At 40.7% G+C, this 19,919-nt stretch overlaps 1 protein-coding gene across 2 annotated transcripts in view; it reads left to right on the forward strand.

Annotated features, from left to right (window-relative positions):
- Positions 1–19,919, forward strand: part of LOC128649529 (guanine nucleotide-binding protein subunit alpha-15) — a 146,092-nt gene that overhangs the window by 2,202 nt on the left and 123,971 nt on the right. The gene's annotated exons all lie outside the window — the stretch shown is intronic.

The following is a 19,919-nucleotide window of genomic DNA, read 5'->3' on the forward strand; positions in this document are numbered from 1 at the left end:
AAATTTCATGCTCAATCTGAATCACGAAAGAAATTTTTTGGGTACAGTGTCCCTTTAAGTAAGAGGTTTACATGATGTGATTACTGAACTTCATTTTTTTTTGTAAAAGTGCCTATCTATATAGTTGTATAAAGAATAGATCCCAAATAACATGTAGTAGTGGGACTTGTAACTTGACAGTTCTGGATGCTAGTTGTAGGGAAATAGCTTATCTATTGCAGTTTGTCTGAGAAGGGAATACAATTTATACAAACATGCATCCAAAATGTCAAAACTGTGTTGATAGCATTTTGTTTTGCTTGAAGAGTCAGTAATAAAGCTTTATTTAACTTTAAAAAGTTTTCATGTTATAAAATTAATTTTTGCTATTTCAAATCAACATGACAGTTACACATTTAAAGTGAAGGTCAATTTGGATGAATTAGTGCCCAGTTTTTAATAAACCTATTGAAAACAAGGGCACTTTAATTTATTAAAATTGACATTTCACTCGTTTTTTTTCAAAAAAATCCTGAATGCCGCTCCAGCGATTTCCCCGGCCGTTGGAAGCCTCTTCATACGTCAGAAATTACGAATCCGGCTTCCTCCAATCACGGCTTTCACCCTGGGGGAATAATGGCTTGATGCAACGCCATGATTGGAGGGAGCCAGATTCGTCATTTTGGACCCGCAAAGAGGAATTGCGACGAGCGGAGGAAGCGCTGCAGCGGCTGACAGGATTAAAAGGTACATTTTTGAAGAAAAGTAGTGAAATGTCAATTTTGATGAATTAAAGTGCCCTTGTTTTTAATAGGTTTATTAAAAACCGGGCACTAATTCATCCAAATTGACCTTCACTTTAATATTAGAAAGGGGCAGGTGCCCCAAAACGTTGCTCTTCCCAAATAAAAGTATAGTGATTGTACCATGTGCCACGTTTGGTTCTTTCTTATACTGCACACAGAGTCCCAGTGAGGGGGATCTCCTAGGTGCTGTACCGGACAGTCATTACAGACTTTTTTTGAATAACCTTGTTGTGCTTATGCTGATCCCTGTGTACATATACACATTTAATATTAATAACATACTGTCCAATTAGGAAATTGATAATGACTTTAGTTTTACAATAATATTTTTTTTTGAGCCAATAATAATATGACCTAAGCCAAATAATACTATACAAGGGTTCCCCAGCTGCTTTTTTTTTTTTGGCAAGTTTGGGAAGGAGTAACTAAGTATCTGTGGATGTGCAATTGTGTCACATTCAGTATACTCTAAGTTCAGCTACCGGCATGGGGCAGTTGCCATACAGGAGATGGTGAAAGGAGGAGAAATAAAGGGTTTGAGGTTATAGCATAATGAAGAAGATTCAAGTGTTTGAGGCTTTGAGTATAGATAGGGCAATAACATTGTGAAAAGAGGTGATATGCAAATGTGAAGGGATGTGTCAAGTAATTTGTCTGAGCAGTATGGTAACAGATGGTGCCAAACAGTGTTCCCTCTAAGGCCAGATTTTTGTGCGGCCCAGCAGTGAAACAGTTAATTAGGTAACCACACCCTGCAATTAGCAAACACTGCACAATGCAGATGGTAAGGCATGGTTCTCTTGTTAACTGCTTCACTGCTGGGCTGCACACAAAACTGTCCTTAGAGGGAACACTGGTGCCAAAGTAATATGGGTATGTGTGAGGGGAGGCAGGGATAAAATTATGGATCACTAATGGCTGGCATATCACAATAATAATAATATTTGTATTTGTACCTAATAGGCTTCAGCAGAAATGATAGAATTCCAACCTGCAAAACTAAGGATAATTGTTAACATAACAACAGTAACTAGCTGTGTCTGCTCCAGTATCAAGCCCTGATTAGCTCCTCCAAAAAAGGCTATCGAAATACAATGGCATCTAACACGGTGTTAATGAATTTCAAAAATGTTTACACTCACCTAATATTTTACTATATTCCGGAATTGCAGAAATGTAATTTCAAGGTGTTTACTGTATTTTTAAAGGAATACAAAGGTCAAATTGAAATTTGCATGGGTGCATTTAAATTTAAAATAGAAGCATTTAAATTTGAGGTATTACTGTTTTTCATATATATGCTGTGAGTCCCACATGCACCAGCATTCAAACACCACACCTTCTCAGAGAGTCAACAGCGGCTTTTATGATACAAATTAAAGGGACACTGAACCCAATTTTTTTCTTTTGTGATTCAGATAGAACACGCGATTTTAAGCAACTTTCTAATTTACTCCTATTATCAATTTTTCTTCCTTCTCTTGCTATCTTTATTTGAAAAGAAGGGATCTGTTTTTTTGGTTCAGTACTTTGGACAGCACTTTTTTATTGGTGGATGAATTTATCCACCAATCAGCAAGGGCAACCCAGGTTGTTCACCAAAAATGGGCCGGCATCAAAACTTACATTCTTGCATTTCAAATAAAGATACCAAAAAAAAAATTGGGTTCAATGTCCCTTTAAGTCTTCAGTGACACAATACACACTACCACTACCTCTCTGAGCAGGCATGGTGCCTGTATACTGATCCTCTAGTTACATATAGCATATGTGTGTATGCTGATGAAACAGGAATAACTTTTACTAGAAGCATTTTTGCTGATTAAAGTATATTGCAAAAATGTTTCCATTTGAAATTGAAATACTTGTACATTTCAATTTTGACCTTTCTATCCCTTTAAAGTGATGGTAAACACCCGGTAGTTTGAACTGCATAACTGTAATCTACATAAAATTCCTAGTAGAAATTCTTTAAAAATGTTTGTCATATAAACTTAAATTAAAAAATTTGATTTATTTTGTAGCTTCTGTCTCCTTCACTCCTTCCCCTATTTGATTGTAGTCTGCACAGTAGTGACATGTATTGCAGTCCCACCCGCTGTATACGTCAGACCTGACACATGCTCCTGATACAGATGCAAAATTGTACATGCGCAAAACATACCCTGAACATATAGTGCATGAGTGTCCCCTCAAAAATAACATTGCAATGAGTGAGCCATACGGCTAAGTTGTCTATTGGATGCCAGAATCAGATGCCAGTGAAATAAAAGGTAGTAATACTAATAAATGTACTATTTCTCAGAAATGTGTCATTAGTGCAATTAGGACACATAGATTATGTGCATTGAAAGTTATCACACCAAGTTTACCATCACTTTATGTTTGGATATTTATTATCAGCACGACTACAGTATGTGAAGGAATATTACATTTACAGTAAAATTAAAGCAATGTAATAGGTGAGTGAGAGCAGAGGTAAATGACGTTTGTGGCTGTAATTAAGACATTGTGATGGATATGTGAAGAGAAGGTAAATGCTGAGAGCAAGTAGAAATGACCTGTAAGCGACATGTGAAGTAAATTCGACCACAGGTATGTGTCACATTTGAGCGGTGAATAAAAGCAGCAAGAAATAAGTGAAGTGAGTTTGGAGAATTGACAGTGGAAGGATAATAATGGCTGACAAGCTGTAGGAGGTGCGCAAAGGTGAAGAAAACAAGATAATAATAATATGTTAGCGGGAGATAAGATGAAAGTTGAATTAGAGGTAATGAAGGGAGTGGCTGGAAACTGGATGTTTTTGTTGAGCGAAGGTGACACGTGAGTATGAGTGCAGTTGCCATTCATTTAATATAGTTTACAATAGTTTGACACCTGAATGGCAAAAAAAAAAAAAAAATTCTTGGTGACTCAGAGTTACATCTCTGCACCCTCTTTATAGTGATCCTGTCAACATGATGTGCCTCCTCCCTGCTTGGTTGTTTTGTGTAAACTTGGCTTGGAGGAAAGGAAGGAGGGACAAAATAGAAAACATACTTAGAATTGAAACCTGTCTGATGCATTATGTATTTTTCCCTGACAGATATTCAAACCGGTTTTCTCTTATGCAACACCGTTCAGCATCATGTGCATCCCTTTTTTAGACAGATTTCTTGTAATCAATTAAAGGGACATTAAATACTATGAGATTGTGAGATAACGTTTAATTTCTCTTGTAAGATGTATCGAGTCCACCGATTCATCCTTACTTGTGGGATATTCTCCTCCCCTACAGGAAGTGGCAAAAAGAGCACCCACAGCAGAGCTGCCTATATAGCTCCCCCCTTAGCTCCACCCCCCAGTCATTCTCTTTGCCTACTCTAAGTAACTAGGAAGTGCAGAGCGAGTGTGGTGACAAAAATGTTAGTTTTTTATTTCTCAAGCAAAAGTTTATTTTAAATGGTGCCGGTGTGTACTATTTACTCTTTGGCAGAAAAAGAGATGAAGATTTCTGCAAGGAGGATTATGATCTTAGCACTTTGTAACTAAGATCCACTGCTGTTCTCACAAGGGCTGAAGAGTACAGGAAAACTTTAGTTGGGGGAACGGTTTGCATGCTAAGCTGTATATGAGGTATGTTCAGTTTATTTGTTTTTCTAGACAGACTGTGTTTATTCTAGAAAAGGCTGGCAATATCCCCATGGGGAAAGGGTAAGCTGTATTCAGACACTTGGATAGGAATTTCAGCTTGCTTGAAGGGCTCATTTGTTACTGGTGACACTGTTAGGAAAAAAACGTTTTTTGTTTGTTCAGTAAATGATGCAATTATAACGTTTTTTTGAAGGGGTCATTGTGGCTTGTGTTAGGGTTTTTTAACCCACATGGTTAATTAAGAGACACTCAGGTGTTTTTATAATAGGCCTCAAAACATAGAGTGAGGTGGGAGGGGCCTATTTTTGCGCCTCAGTTGCGCAGTTTCTTTTCCTTAAGAATCATCCAACTGCTTTTCTAGAGGTTCCTGCTGTGTTTGAGGGCTGTAAAGGAGGTTTTTTCCCCACAAATCGTTTTGAAGGGCAGGTAGGCGCCACAGCAGAGCTGTGGCAAGGTGCTGAAAGTCTTTTTTTACCGGTTTTGACATTTTTTCAATCCGGTTTTGTCATTAAGGGGTTAATTGTTTATTTGCATAGTTGTGCAAAGTTACTAAGGCTGTAAGATACTACTGTAAAAATTTCGTTAAGTTTACTGCTTTTTTACACTGTTTTGCAGAACTTGTGCAGCTTTTTTTCTCTTAAAGGCACAGTACCGTTTTATTTCTAAGTGTTATTTACTTTGATTACAGTGTTTTCCAAGCTTGCTTGTTACATTACTAGCCTGTTTAACATGTCTGATACCAAGGAAAATCCTTGTTCAATATGTTTGGAAGCCATTGTGGAACCCCCTCTTAGAATGTGTCCCAAATGTACTGATATGTCTATAAATTATAAAGAACATATATTAGCACTTAAAAATAGAGCAATAGATGATTCTCAGGGTTCGCCATCTAGCTCTCCTCAAGTGTCACAACCAGTAACGCCCGCACAAGTGAAGCCAAGTACCTCTAGTGCGTCACATTCATTTACTTTAAAGACATGGCCACAGTTATGAATACAACCCTCACTGAGGTTTTATCCAAACTGCCTGGTCTACAAGGAAAGCGGGACAGCTCTGGGTTAAGGAAAAATGCTGAGCCGTCTCACGCTTTAGTAGCCGTTTCTGATATGCCCTCACAATGCTCTGAAGGGGCGAGGGATTTGTTATCTGAGGGAGAAATTTCTGATTCAGTTAAGACGCTTCCTCAGACAGATTCTGATATGACGGCCTTTAAATTTAAGCTTGAACACCTCCGCTTATTGCTTAGGGAGGTATTAGCAACTCTAGATGATTGTGACCATATAGTTGTCCCAGAGAAATTGTGTAAAATGGATAGATACTTAGAGGTTCCTGTTTACACTGATGTTTTTCCAGTCCCTAAGAGGATTGTGAATATTATTGCTAAGGAGTGGGATAGACCAGGTATTCCGTTCACTCCCCCTCCTGTTTTTAAGAAAATGTTTCCCATATCTGATACCATAAAGGACTCATGGCAGACAGTTCCTAAGGTGGAGGGAGCTATTTCTACTCTGTCTAAGCGTACAACTATACCTATCGAGGACAGTTGTGCTTTCAAAGATCCTATGGATAAAAAATTAGAGTGTCTCCTGAAGAAAATTTTTGTTCATCAAGGTTTTTCTCTCCAACCTATTGCGTGCATTGTTCCTGTAACGACTGCAGCTGCTTTCTGGTTTGAGGCTCTAGAAGAGGTTCTTCAAATGGAGTCTCCATTAGAGGAAATTATGGACAGAATTAAGGCACTTAAGTTGGCTAATTCTTTTATTACAGATGCCGCTTTTCAACTGGCTAAATTAGCGGCAAGGAATTCAGGTTTTGCCATTTTAGCACGCAGGGTGTTATGGCTTAAATCCTGGTCTGCTGATGTGTCATCTAAATCTAAACTTTTGAACATTCCTTTCAAAGCTAAGACCCTATTCGGGCCTGAACTGAAGGAGATTATTTCAGACATCACTGGAGGGAAAGGTCTCACAGAGATCATCATCAATTCCTCAGATTCGCCTTTCTAAACAGGCATTACCAGTTTGTGGCCCTTCCTTTCGGGTTGGCCACGGCTCCCAGTGGCGCCTTATCTAGACGACATCTTAATTCAGTCTCTAACCTCTTACAAGAGTTTCCTTCCTAGGGACTCTGATAGACTCGGTAGAAATGAAAATATTTCTGACGGTGGTCAGAAAGTTAAAACTCTTATCCACTTGCGGAGCTCTTCATTCCATTCCTCGGCCATCAGTGGCTCAGTAGTATGGAGGTAATCTGACTCATGGTAGCGGCAATGGACATAGTTCCTTTTTCCCGTCTACACCTCAGACCACTGCAACTATGCATGCTCAAACAGTGGAATGGGGATTATGCAGACTTATCTCCTCAACTGCATCTGGACCAGGAGACCAGAGATTCTCTTCTCTGGTGGTTGTCTCAGGACTACCTGTCTCAGGGAATGTGCTTCCGCAGGCCACAGTGGCTCATTGTAACGACAGATGCCAGGAACTCCCTGAAAGCACAGGGCTTATGGTCTCGGAAGGAAGCTTTCCTCCCAATAAACATTTTAGAACTGAGAATGATTTTCAATGTGCTTTAGGTGTGGCCTCAGCTTGCTGCAGCCAAATTCATCAGGTTTCAGTCGGACAACATCACGACTGTAGCTGTCATGCTCGGCTAAGTAGGTTCAGGGGTTTGGAGCATGTGCAAGGTGATGGCTGAGTTAAGCTGAGAGGATGTGAAGAGGTGAGTAGGACTCAGTATACCAGAATGGAAACACAGAACAAAGAAGGGCTTTTCTTAAAGTAACTGTACTAAGGTAATGCAAGGAAAACAAGAGGTAAAGCACATTGAGGTTATATTCCAAACTGATAATAAATAAATGAAAGTCTTTGTAAAAGAACAGTTCAAGCAGAAGTCCTTCAACAGACACAGACGACCCTTACGAGTACTTGATATTAGGATCAAAGTGGGCATACATGGGTATTAGAGCCAGGGTACTTGGTATCATATGCCAGTATCTCGATAAGGCAACTTGGTTTCAGGAACGGGCCGAGCATACGCCTGTATCTCGGTAAGGCAGCTTGGTTTCAGGAACGGGACGAGTATACGCCAGTATCTCGGTAAGGCAACTTGGATTTAGGAAGGGGCCGAGCATACGCCAGTATCTCGGTATAGCAACTTGGGTTCAGGAAGGGGCCGCGCATACGCCAGTATCTCGGTAAGGCAACTTGGGTTCAGGAACAGGCCAAGCATACGTCAGTATCTCGGTAAGGCAACTTGGTTTCAGGAAGGAGCCGAGCATACGTCAGTATCTCGGTAAGGCAACTTGGTTTCAGGAAGGAGCCGAGCATACGCCAGTATCTCGGTAAGGCAACTTGGTTTCAGGAACGGGCCGAGTATACGCCAGTATCTCGGTAAGGCAACTTGGATTTAGGAAGGGGCCGAGCATACGCCAGTATCTCGGTATAGCAACTTGGGTTCAGGAAGGGGCCGCGCATACGCCAGTATCTCGGTAAGGCAACTTGGGTTCAGGAACAGGCCAAGCATACGTCAGTATCTCGGTAAGGCAACTTGGTTTCAGGAAGGAGCCGAGCATACGTCAGTATCTCGGTAAGGCAACTTGGTTTCAGGAAGGAGCCGAGCATACGCCAGTATCTCGGTAAGGCAACTTGGTTTCAGGAAGGAGCCGAGCATACGTCAGTATCTCGGTAAGGCAACTTGGTTTCAGGAAGGAGCCGAGCATACGCCAGTATCTCGGTAAGACAACTTGGTTTCAGGAAGGAGCTGAGCATACGCCAGTATCTCGGTAAGGCAACTTGGTTTCAGGAAGGAGCCGAGCATACGCCAGTATCTCGGTAAGGCAACTTGGGTTCAGGACAGGCCGAGCATATGCCAGTATCTCGGTAAGGCAACTTGGGTTTAGGAACAGGCCGAGCATACGCCAGTATCTCGGTAAGGCAACTTGGTTTCAGGAAGGAGCCGAGCATACACCAGTATCTCGGTAAGGCAACTTGGTTTCAGGAAGGATCCGAGCATATGCCAGTATCTCGGTAAGGCAACTTGGGTTCAGGAACAGGCCAAGCATACGCCAGTATCTCGGTAAGGCAACTTGGTTTCAGGAAGGAGCCGAGCATACACCAGTATCTCGGTAAGGCAACTTGGTTTCAGGAAGGAGCCGAGCATACGCCAGTATCTCGGTAAGGCAACTTGGTTTCAGGAAGGAGCTGAGCATACGCCAGTATCTCGGTAAGGCAACTTGGTTTCAGGAAGGGGCCGAGCATACGCCAGTATCTCGGTAAGGCAACTTGGGTTCAGGACAGGCCGAACATATGCCAGTATCTCGGTAAGGCAACTTGGGTTCAGGAACAGGCCAAGCATACGCCAGTATCTCGGTAAGGCAACTTGGGTTCAGGACAGGCCGAGCATATGCCAGTATCTCGGTAAGGCAACTTGGGTTCAGGAACAGGCCAAGCATACGCCAGTATCTCGGTAAGGCAACTTGGTTTCAGGAAGGAGCCGAGCATACGTCAGTATCTCGGTAAGGCAACTTGGTTTCAGGAAGGAGCCGAGCATACGCCAGTATCTCGGTAAGACAACTTGGTTTCAGGAAGGAGCTGAGCATACGCCAGTATCTCGGTAAGGCAACTTGGTTTCAGGAAGGAGCCGAGCATACGCCAGTATCTCGGTAAGGCAACTTGGGTTCAGGACAGGCCGAGCATATGCCAGTATCTCGGTAAGGCAACTTGGGTTTAGGAACAGGCCGAGCATACGCCAGTATCTCGGTAAGGCAACTTGGTTTCAGGAAGGAGCCGAGCATACACCAGTATCTCGGTAAGGCAACTTGGTTTCAGGAAGGATCCGAGCATATGCCAGTATCTCGGTAAGGCAACTTGGGTTCAGGAACAGGCCAAGCATACGCCAGTATCTAGGTAAGGCAACTTGGTTTCAGGAAGGAGCCGAGCATACACCAGTATCTCGGTAAGGCAACTTGGTTTCAGGAAGGAGCCGAGCATACGCCAGTATCTCGGTAAGGCAACTTGGTTTCAGGAAGGAGCTGAGCATACGCCAGTATCTCGGTAAGGCAACTTGGTTTCAGGAAGGAGCTGAGCATACGCCAGTATCTCGGTAAGGCAACTTGGTTTCAGGAAGGAGCCGAGCATACGCCAGTATCTCGGTAAGGCAACTTGGGTTCAGGACAGGCCGAGCATATGCCAGTATCTCGGTAAGACAACTTGGGTTTAGGAACAGGCCGAGCATACGCCAGTATCTCGGTAAGGCAACTTGGTTTCAGGAAGGAGTCGAGCATACACCAGTATCTCGGTAAGGCAACTTGGTTTCAGGAAGGATCCGAGCATATGCCAGTATCTCGGTAAGGCAACTTGGGTTCAGGAACAGGCCAAGCATACGCCAGTATCTCGGTAAGGCAACTTGGTTTCAGGAAGGAGCCGAGCATACACCAGTATCTCGGTAAGGCAACTTGGTTTCAGGAAGGAGCCGAGCATACGCCAGTATCTCGGTAAGGCAACTTGGTTTCAGGAAGGAGCTGAGCATACGCCAGTATCTCGGTAAGGCAACTTGGTTTCAGGAAGGGGCCGAGCATACGCCAGTATCTCGGTAAGGCAACTTGGGTTCAGGACAGGCCGAACATATGCCAGTATCTCGGTAAGGCAACTTGGGTTCAGGAACAGGCCAAGCATACGCCAGTATCTCGGTAAGGCAACTTGGGTTCAGGACAGGCCGAGCATATGCCAGTATCTCGGTAAGGCAACTTGGGTTCAGGAACAGGCCAAGCATACGCCAGTATCTCGGTAAGGCAACTTGGTTTCAGGAAGGAGCCGAGCATACGCCAGTATCTCGGTAAGGCAACTTGGTTTCAGGAAGACAAATGTCACAGTAGAGTTGCTTAGACAAAGCAAGCAGATAAACATACAGTTCTTACAGCAGTGGAGTTTAGTGCCAACAGCCAAGGAAGTATACAGGTACTCACAGCAGAGGTACTTGGCTTAAGGATAAACAGATGTCACAGTATAGTTGCTTAGACTCAGCAAGCAGATTAACATACAGTTCTTACAGCAGTGGAGTTTAGTACCAACAGGTACTCACAGCAAAGGTACTTGGCTTCAGGATAAACAGATGTCACAGTATAGTTGCTTAGACTCAGCAAGCAGATAAACATACAGTTCTTACAGCAGTGGAGTTTAGTACCAACAGCCAAGGAAGTATACAGGTACTCACAGCAGAGGTACATACAGTTCTTACAGCATGGTGATAGACACAGTAGCCAAGTAAGCATACAGGATACAAAAGAATTGTTAGAATACAAGCCAAGGGTCAGTAGCCAGGAAACGGAGAGGTCAAGGGACCTCTCTTTCCTTTTGGCTGAAAAGCATCATTCGTTTGGCCTATGAGACTGCTGGATGGCAGCCTCCTGAAAGGATTACTGCTCATTCTACTAGAGCTGTGGCTTCCACATGGCTTTTAAAAATGAGGCTTCTGTTAAACAGATTTGTAATGCGGCGACTTGGTCTTCGTTTCATACTTTTTCCAAATTTTACAAATTTGATACTTTTGCTTCTTCTGAGTCTATTTTTGGGAGAGAGGTTCTACAAGCAGCGGTGCCTTCCGTTTAAGGTCCCTGTCTTGTCCCTCCCTTCATCCGTGTCCTAAAGCTTTGGTATTGGTATCCCACAAGTAAGGATGAATCCGTGGACTCGATACATCTTACAAGAGAAAACATAATTTATGCTTACCTGATAAATTTATTTCTCTTGTGATGTATCAAGTCCATGGCCGCCCTGTTTTTTTTAAGACAGGCATATATATTTTTATTTTTAAACTTTAAGTCACCACTGCACCCTATGGTTTCTCCTTTTTCTTCCTAGCCTTCGGTCGAATGACCTGGGGGGTGGAGCTAAGGGGGGAGCTATATAGGCAGCTCTGCTGTGGGTGCTCTCTTTGCCACTTCCTGTAGGGGAGGAGAATATCCCACAAGTAAGGATGAATCCGTGAACTCGATACATCACAAGAGAAATAAATTTATCAGGTAAGCATAAATTATGTTTTTGCATGATAAGAAAAGTTTGCAATATACTTTCATATATTATTGTAACCCCATTTTCTGTAATTTTACTCTGGGCTTTACTATTCTACTGAGATTTAAAAAAAAAAAAATTTATAAAGTAATCGACGCCCCAAGTTGAAACCTAGGTTTTCCCTACCTGATCCTTTTTTTAATTTTTTTTTTTTTGCTGAGTTTTTTTTCTGAGTTAGGGATAAATATAAAACAGCAAATAAAGTGTCCAAACACTGAACTTTGCAAACAATGTCTTAGAGGAAACTGTGTTACTTTAAAAGGACACTAAAGTAAACAATAAGCTTTCATAATTTAGATACCTTTATAGACAAGAAAGATTATAAATTTGGGGCTAGATTACAAGTCGAGCAATAATTTATTGCGCTCCCGCAAACAGGCAAATTTGCCCGTTTGCTTTCGAGAACATTATCAGCTGGTTATTGCTACCGCAAGCTTGCGGTAGCAATTAGCGCTCAGAAAATTAAACAGAGATCAGATCTCTGGATGATTTTCTAAAAGTGCCCCTATTGGCCCAAAATTTAAATATAATAATCTTTATTAAAAAAATAAAAATGACAGCATCTTTATTTTTAATAAAATAACTGCAAAAATCAGTTATAATGGGCTAAAAGTGTGAGCTGAGTGGTGTTAGAACAAAATGCCTTTACATAGTGTTCTATGGGAACTGTGTATGTACTGTATATTAATTTATACATATACAGTACATTTGTGTTAATATGTGTATATACACACATTAAAGCGACACTGAACCCAAATTTTTTCTTTCGTGATTCAGATAGAGCATGCAATTTTAAGCAACTTCCTAATTTACTCCTATTATCAAATTTTCTTCATTCTCTTTGTATGTTTATTTGAAAAGCAAGAATGTAAGTTTAGATGCCGGCCCATTTTTGGTGAACAACTTGGGTTGTCCTTGCTGATTGGACAGCACTAATAAACAAGTGCTATCCATGGTTCTGAACCAAAAATTTGCTGGCTCCTTTGCTTAGATGCCTTCTTTTTCAAATAAAGACAGCAAAAAAACGAAGAAAACTTGATAATAAAAGTAAATTACAAAGTTTCTTAAAATTGCATGCTCTTTCGGAATCATGAAAGAAAAAAATTTGGGTTCAGTGTCCCTTTAACACATAAATACAGTGTGTGTGTGTGTATATGTAAATATTTAAAATTACTGCCCATTGCTGTGCAACTTACACCCTTCGCTGCGCTAGTTATCATGCCATTTCTGAGCGGAATGCTTCTGTGCAATGCATGCGCAAGGTCACGCTCGCTTTACACCTCACTTACAATACCAGCGCACATTTGTGTGCACTGGAATTACTCAGTTGAGCACAAATATCGCTTTGCCGTAAGCAATATTTTGCGCTTAACACACAATCTGGCCCTTGATTTGTAAGTGGAAGTTCCCATGTGCACCAAGAGCCACAAGGAATAATAAAAAGAGTTACATTTAGTAACAGTGATAACTCAGATGACTTCAAAATTGGTACTAATTTACAATCAATAAAGACCAGCACACTACCATAGGGCATTATCTGCAGAGAAAGAAAAATAATGTAGAGAAATATATTTATCATCGGTCATTAATAAATCTAGCTTGGAGTTTTTGTTTATAAAAAGAATACCTTTGACTTCGGATTTATGTTTTTATCCCATTCAACACTGTAATTTGTTCAACACCAATAACTTTGTTTATAAATTGGCCCTTTATAAATATTTTGATAATAAGAATACTGAATTAAAATATTTATTTAACATATTTTTTAACAAAAGTGCCTTTTTTGGACTCTAGCGTGGAAGATTCCTCAATCCCAGAAGCATTCCTTTTTTTATCAGTCTTTAGGAGAGAATCCATATCTTTCAACTATGCTGATGAATCAGTTCTATAATCCATGCTCTGAAGTATCCAATATTTATCCAGTATAGGGGTGAAAACTTGCAATATAGATATTTCTGGTAGTTCATAAAAAAAACTTAATAAATTGTTCAGCTTTATTGATCATTAACAATACTCTACGCTTAATCATCTAAATCTGTGTTTCTGACTCCTTAACAACCACACTCAATACGTTGCTGGTCGTTTTTTTTTTGTTATAATAGCGAGGGTCCCGCCACCAGCGGCGTGACCGTACTGTTATACCCTCCCTCCAGCTGGACACCGGATATAGTATTGCATGTTACAAATGCAAGACCCATAGAAAGACCTGCAACGTACCTTAAGGGTTAAATATGGTAGAATTGCATAATCAACAAATGCATGATAAACATACACCGCAATAACATTTAGAGCCCAATAATTAAAACATTGAAATGCCAGATGTGAAAAAGCACGCAAACACTTGCAGAGACTGGCCTCAGGGAATTATCTAAAAAAGGGGCAGTTTCTGTGAGTGGCGAGATGTCTCCAATAGAAAGTAATGAAGTTTGACAGAAAAGGAAACTGGAAGGTAGCAGGTAACAGGGGGTGTGCTTTAAAAATGAAATCCTGCAGCCAATACAAATCATATTTATCTATGCTTTCAGCGTATGGTACCTTACAATTGCACCTATTTTTTTTTATTATGTTTGTTTTTCTATTAGGATAAAAAGGGGCCTATTTATCAAGATCCGTCGGAGCTTGTAGGTCCGTATTTCTGGCGAGCCTTCAGGCTCCCCAGAAACACCAGTTATGAAGCAGCGGTCTAAAGACCGCTGCTCCATAACCTGTCCACCTGCTCTGAGAAGGCGGACAGACATCGCGGGAAATCAACCCGATCGGGTTGATTGACACCGCTCTGCTAGCGGCCGATTGGCCTTGAATCTGCAGGGGGCGGCGTTGCACCAGCAGTTCACAAGAGCTGCTGGTGCAATGCTAAATGCAGAGAGTGTATAACTCTCCGCATTCAGCAAAGTCTGTCGGACATGATCCGCTGATCGGATCATGTCGGACAGACATTTGTTAAATAGGCCCCTCAGTGTTTTGTGTATTTTGACACAATTTTACCACCTTTCAGTATGCAAGAAAAAAAACAGATCTGTAGGAGAAAAAATGTTTATAAAATATGTCAGACCTGAAGAAAAAATGCCAGCTACACTCATTTGAATTTTCGTATTATAAATATGAATTACACAGTATTTTTTGCATGTATGGTATAGTTTTATTACAATTTCTACTGTGCACCTTAAATATTTTTTTTCTGCATAATTTCAATACAATTTTTCCATGAAATATAAGTTTCCTTACTTTTTTTTTTTTTTTTTGATTGAACAATACAGTTTTTGCTGCATATTTTTATTTCATTATTTAATTTATTCATTTTATCTGATTTGTAAAATTCTGATTTATTTTTTTGTGAGCTGTTTTGTAATGTATCCATCACCTTAACGTACATAAAAGAAAGACCCTTTTGCAAGGCACACTGTTCCCAAAGTAAAAATGAAAACAGGGGCTTCATAATATTGGCGATATTTATTAGAAACTCTCACAAGCCCAGAGAGTTTTAGATACTTGGACTCTTAAGGCCTGATATTAAAAACTTTGCCGGCATGGAGAGAAATCACACAATCTTTGGGATTTATTTAGACTTTGTATTATAATGTACTAGTCTCTGTTTCACATAAATAACACTACATAGTAACAAAAACATTTCTCAGCATAACATTTGTGTTTCTAATGTTTCTAAGATCATCTCACCTGAGCGACAAGGTTTTTAATATCAGACCCTTATTGAGACTTTCAAATGAGTAGTAGATTTATCTGACAGATTTCAAGTTACTTTCATTTTCCCCTGTGTCTTGTCAGCCAATCACAAAATGCATATACTGTATACAGTTTAAACTCAGTAGGAAATGGCGCCTCAGAAAGAGTGCATATAAAAAGATTGTGCACATTTTTTTAATTGAATGCTGTATCTGAATCATGAAAGTTTAATTTTGACTTTGGTGTCCTTTTAAGTTATAGTAAAAAAAAATACATGACATCTGATTAGTGAAATTCAACACCCATTGAACAAGAAATGGGTTTATAAGCCATAAGATCTTTTTTATTTTTATTCTAACATCCATTTCTAAATTGAAATACCCCTACAGGAATGTTCTTTATTTTCTTTTAACTAGCATTATTTTATGAGGGGAATTACTATCTGCAGAAATGTCGCACTTCTTTTTGTGCTACATTTTCTCCATCAAACACCATCCTAGTAAGGGGGCTGTGTGTGCTGTTACATTTAGATAAGGCAGATACATAGATTTGTTACTTGTTGGGGATGGACCTGAGGAATGTCCTATATAATTTTTTTTATTATTATTCTGAACAACATTGATATGGTCATATATTTATCAGGTTTTAGAGTTATAGGGGCCTATCTATCAAGCTCCGAATGGAGCTTGACGCCCCGTGTTTCTGGCAAGCCTGCAGGCTGGTCAGAAACACCAGTTATGAAGCAGCAGTCTAAAGACCGCTGCTCCATAACCCTGTCCGCCTGCTCTGATGAGGCTGACGGGAATCGCCGCAATTCAACCCGATCAAGTACGATCGGGTTGATTGACACCCCCTGGTGGTGGCCGATTGGCCGCGGGTCTACAGGGGGCGGCATTCCACCAGCAGCTCTTGTGAGCTGCTGGTGCAATGCTGAATACGAAGAGCATATTGCTCTCCGCATTCAGCGATGTCTGTCGGACCTGATCCGTACTGTCGGATCAGGTCCGACAGCAATTTGTTAAATAGGCCTCATAGACCGTTTTTGGACAATAAAAGGTGTAACTAGTAAGACTTGTATTGAGACATCCAGTTACAGAAAACCCACTGCTGGTAACACTTCATATAATGACAAGCTCCTCTCCTAGCAAACCATCATCCCCCCTCCATGCTCCCAAGCTTGAGACTAAATGGGACATGGTTGAATACATTTGACATATTGTGCAGCTGGGGATACATTTCAATCCTCAGGTAGAACAAAAAAGATTTTTGAGGGTGTGCCTATTAGAAATGTTTAGAGACATTGTACACTAGATTTTTCTTTGTATAAATGTTTTGTAGATGATTACTTTATATAGCCCACCTGGTAATGTTTTTATAATTTTTTATAAAATAGTTTTGCTTTATTTTTTAAGAATATTTTCAGACTCCTAACCAAGCCCCAGTGTGTCAGATGTATACGCGCATTTACAGAGTCCTAACCAAGCCCCAGTGTGTCAGATGTATACGCGCATTTACAGACTCCTAACCAAGCCCCAGTGTGTCAGATGTATACGCGCATTTACAGACTCCTAACCAAGCCCCAGTGTGTCAGATGTATACGCGCATTTACAGACTCCTAATCAAGCCCCAGTGTGTCAGATGTATACGCGCATTTACAGACTCCTAACCAAGCCCCAGTGTGTCAGATGTATACGCGCATTTACAGACTCCTAACCAAGCCCCAGTGTGTCAGATGTATACGCGCATTTACAGACTCCTAACCAAGCCCCAGTGTGTCAGATGTATACGCGCATTTACAGACTCCTAACCAAGCCCCAGTGTGTCAGATGTATACGCGCATTTACAGACTCCTAACCAAGCCCCTGTGTGTCAGATGTATACACGCATTTACAGACTCCTAACCAAGCCCCAGTGTGTCAGATGTATACGCGCATTTACAGACTCCTAACCAAGCCCCAGTGTGTCAGATGTATACGCGCATTTACAGACTCCTAACCAAGCCCCAGTGTGTCAGATGTATACGCGCATTTACAGACTCCTAACCAAGCCCCTGTGTGTCAGATGTATACGCGCATTTACAGACTCCTAACCAAGCCCCAGTGTGTCGGATGTATACGCGCATTTACAGACTCCTAACCAAGCCCCAGTGTGTCGGATGTATACACGCATTTACAGACTCATAACCAAGCCCCAGTGTGTCAGATGTATACGCGCATTTACAGACTCCTAACCAAGCCCCAGTGTGTCAGATGTATACGCGCATTTACAGACTCCTGTAGGCTTCTTTTTAGGTTATCTGTCTTTTCATATGCAGGAGGAAGGGGTGGGGGTGGGGAGTGTCTGCTCTTTTTGTTTACACAGCCCCTTTCAGTGGGTGTCCCAGACTACCTCATCAACAGTGCAAAACTCTGAGCTTTAAAAGGTTTTATACTGGATTTTTAGATCAGTATCTGTGCATATTCTTCTTTATAATAGTGTCTATTACATGCAGTTATACTGTCCCTTTAAAGAATGCTGAGGAGTGTACTGTATTACTGTTCAAATACTTTAATAAGAAAAAATGTCTAATGTCTTAGACTTTAAAGCATTCAATGAATCCACAGACCAAATAGAGGGGTGATAGAAAAAAACATGGATTGACAGGGGGTCTTTTGGAGCTTCACTTTGGAAACATGCCATCCCATCATAATAAAAAAACTTTTATTATTATTATGGCCTAATTTTATATCTCTTGCCTTTAATAAAATACCTCACCTGTGCCCAGTTGTTATTGTTAATTAAACAACTATTACTTCTGAGGGACCTTATAAAAGGGGGATCTTTTTATATACTATTTTTACACTAATGTTTTTACATAATGAAAGCTATTCTCTTTGTTGATTGACCAATGATGGACAAACAAAGGTTATTTTATACATTACTTCTTGTAATGTATAAATATATAGTTGGGATCCAAAGGAACAGCAGACACAGTTTCAAGTCAAAACGCTAGAAATAGCTCAATTTATTTAGAAGTTCCAAACAAGAAAAGGTAGACAGACACCTGACGCGTTTCACACATGTGCACAACTAGGGCTGTATGATTAATTGCGGATGTGGTTTTAAACAGCGATTAATCGCCGTGGTTTTAAAACCGCGAGAGTATGCGATTTATAACCCTGCACACTATGATGTCACCTATGACGTACAGGAGGGCTCCGCGGGGGCCACATGCGGGTAAGAGGGGTGGCAGTGATTTACCAGTGCTGTACTAGTGTTGTACTAGCACATGGTGACTGACTGAGCTCAGGCTGAGGGGGGCAGCCGTGTCTGATCTAGCTGGAAGGATAGCAGGCCATGCAGTGCTGAATGGACTATCATCGTTTTCTTGTACGGTGCAGCAGCAAGCACAGTGGCTCCCTCCCACCATAAATAGAAAGCTGGCCAGCAGGATGCATGGTCTGCACGCCCAAATACTCCATTCAAAGTATTTGGGTGCAGAGACCGTGCATCCTGCTGGCCAGCTTTCTATTTATGGTGGGAGGGAGCCGCTGTGCTTGCTGCTCCACCGGACATGAAAACGCTGCTTGGGGGGTCGGTGAGTGACTGTGGTAGTGTTGTGTAGTGGGACTCACTTGACATAGGTCACCATTGAAAGATAAAGAGCTTGTCTCCTCTGCATTAGAATCATACTGCAAACTATAGAGATCAGCTGGCTTACTTTACACTATAATTGCTTGCTATAGAGACATATTCTCTATGCAAGGCAGTGCCATTTTTGTTTGTCCATTCTCTTATATGATATACTGCACTGCACTGTACAAAATAGAATATTACTGCATGCTATGGAGCAGGATTACTTGCAATATTTCTACAGGCACAGAGATTGCTCACTCTGGAACTAAGAATATTACTGTATTTTATGAAGGTTGCTTATTTTTTAATAGAACATTAGTGCTGCAAGTTAAATGCATACTCATAGTGTAATAAAATAATACTGTAGGTAATATATATATATATATATATATATATATATATATATATATAAATATATATACTGTGTGTGTATGTATGTGTGTATGTATGTATATATATGTGTGTGCATATATATATATATATATATATATATATATATATATTGTGAGAAGAAAGGTATTCTGGCGCTTGGTTTATGTTACCGTATACAGATAAGTTATATAGTATATGTATGACAGAGGATGAATGCTATTTGGTAATCCAGTTAGCTAGATAGGTGTTTTGGGCTAACATGAACTAGTCAGTAGACTATTCAGACAACTCGTAATACCAACGTTGTCTTAAGGGTGCGCTGGGAAAAAAAGGCTTGTTAGCACCGCAGGTCTTTACCGACAAAACTCGTAATCTAGGTGTAAGGAAGGGCTAAGTGTATATATACATTATGAGTATGGGATATGCAGTGTATAGTAATGTAGATAGCGAACAATGAAAATTCATCAGAAGTGTGCAGTATTCGTGTAATGAGTGCAAAAAGAAAGAAAAAGTCAATGACAGAATTAAAAGGTTAAAAAACTAGAAATTTGTGTTTAACAGAGTAACAACTCTCATTTACATTACTATACACTTGCCATACAGACTCCTATATCGCCTCCCAGATGGTAAGAGGGCAAATAATCCATGACTAGCATGGGAAGGATTACTAATGATACAGCAAGCCCTTTGGAGACTTCAACTGCACTGGAGATCCTCAATAAGAGGTAACTGAGAACCAATGATATATTGGGCTGTTTTTACC

Source organism: Bombina bombina, chromosome 2 (genome assembly GCF_027579735.1).
Source record: "Bombina bombina isolate aBomBom1 chromosome 2, aBomBom1.pri, whole genome shotgun sequence".
NCBI classification, from domain to species: domain Eukaryota; kingdom Metazoa; phylum Chordata; class Amphibia; order Anura; family Bombinatoridae; genus Bombina; species Bombina bombina.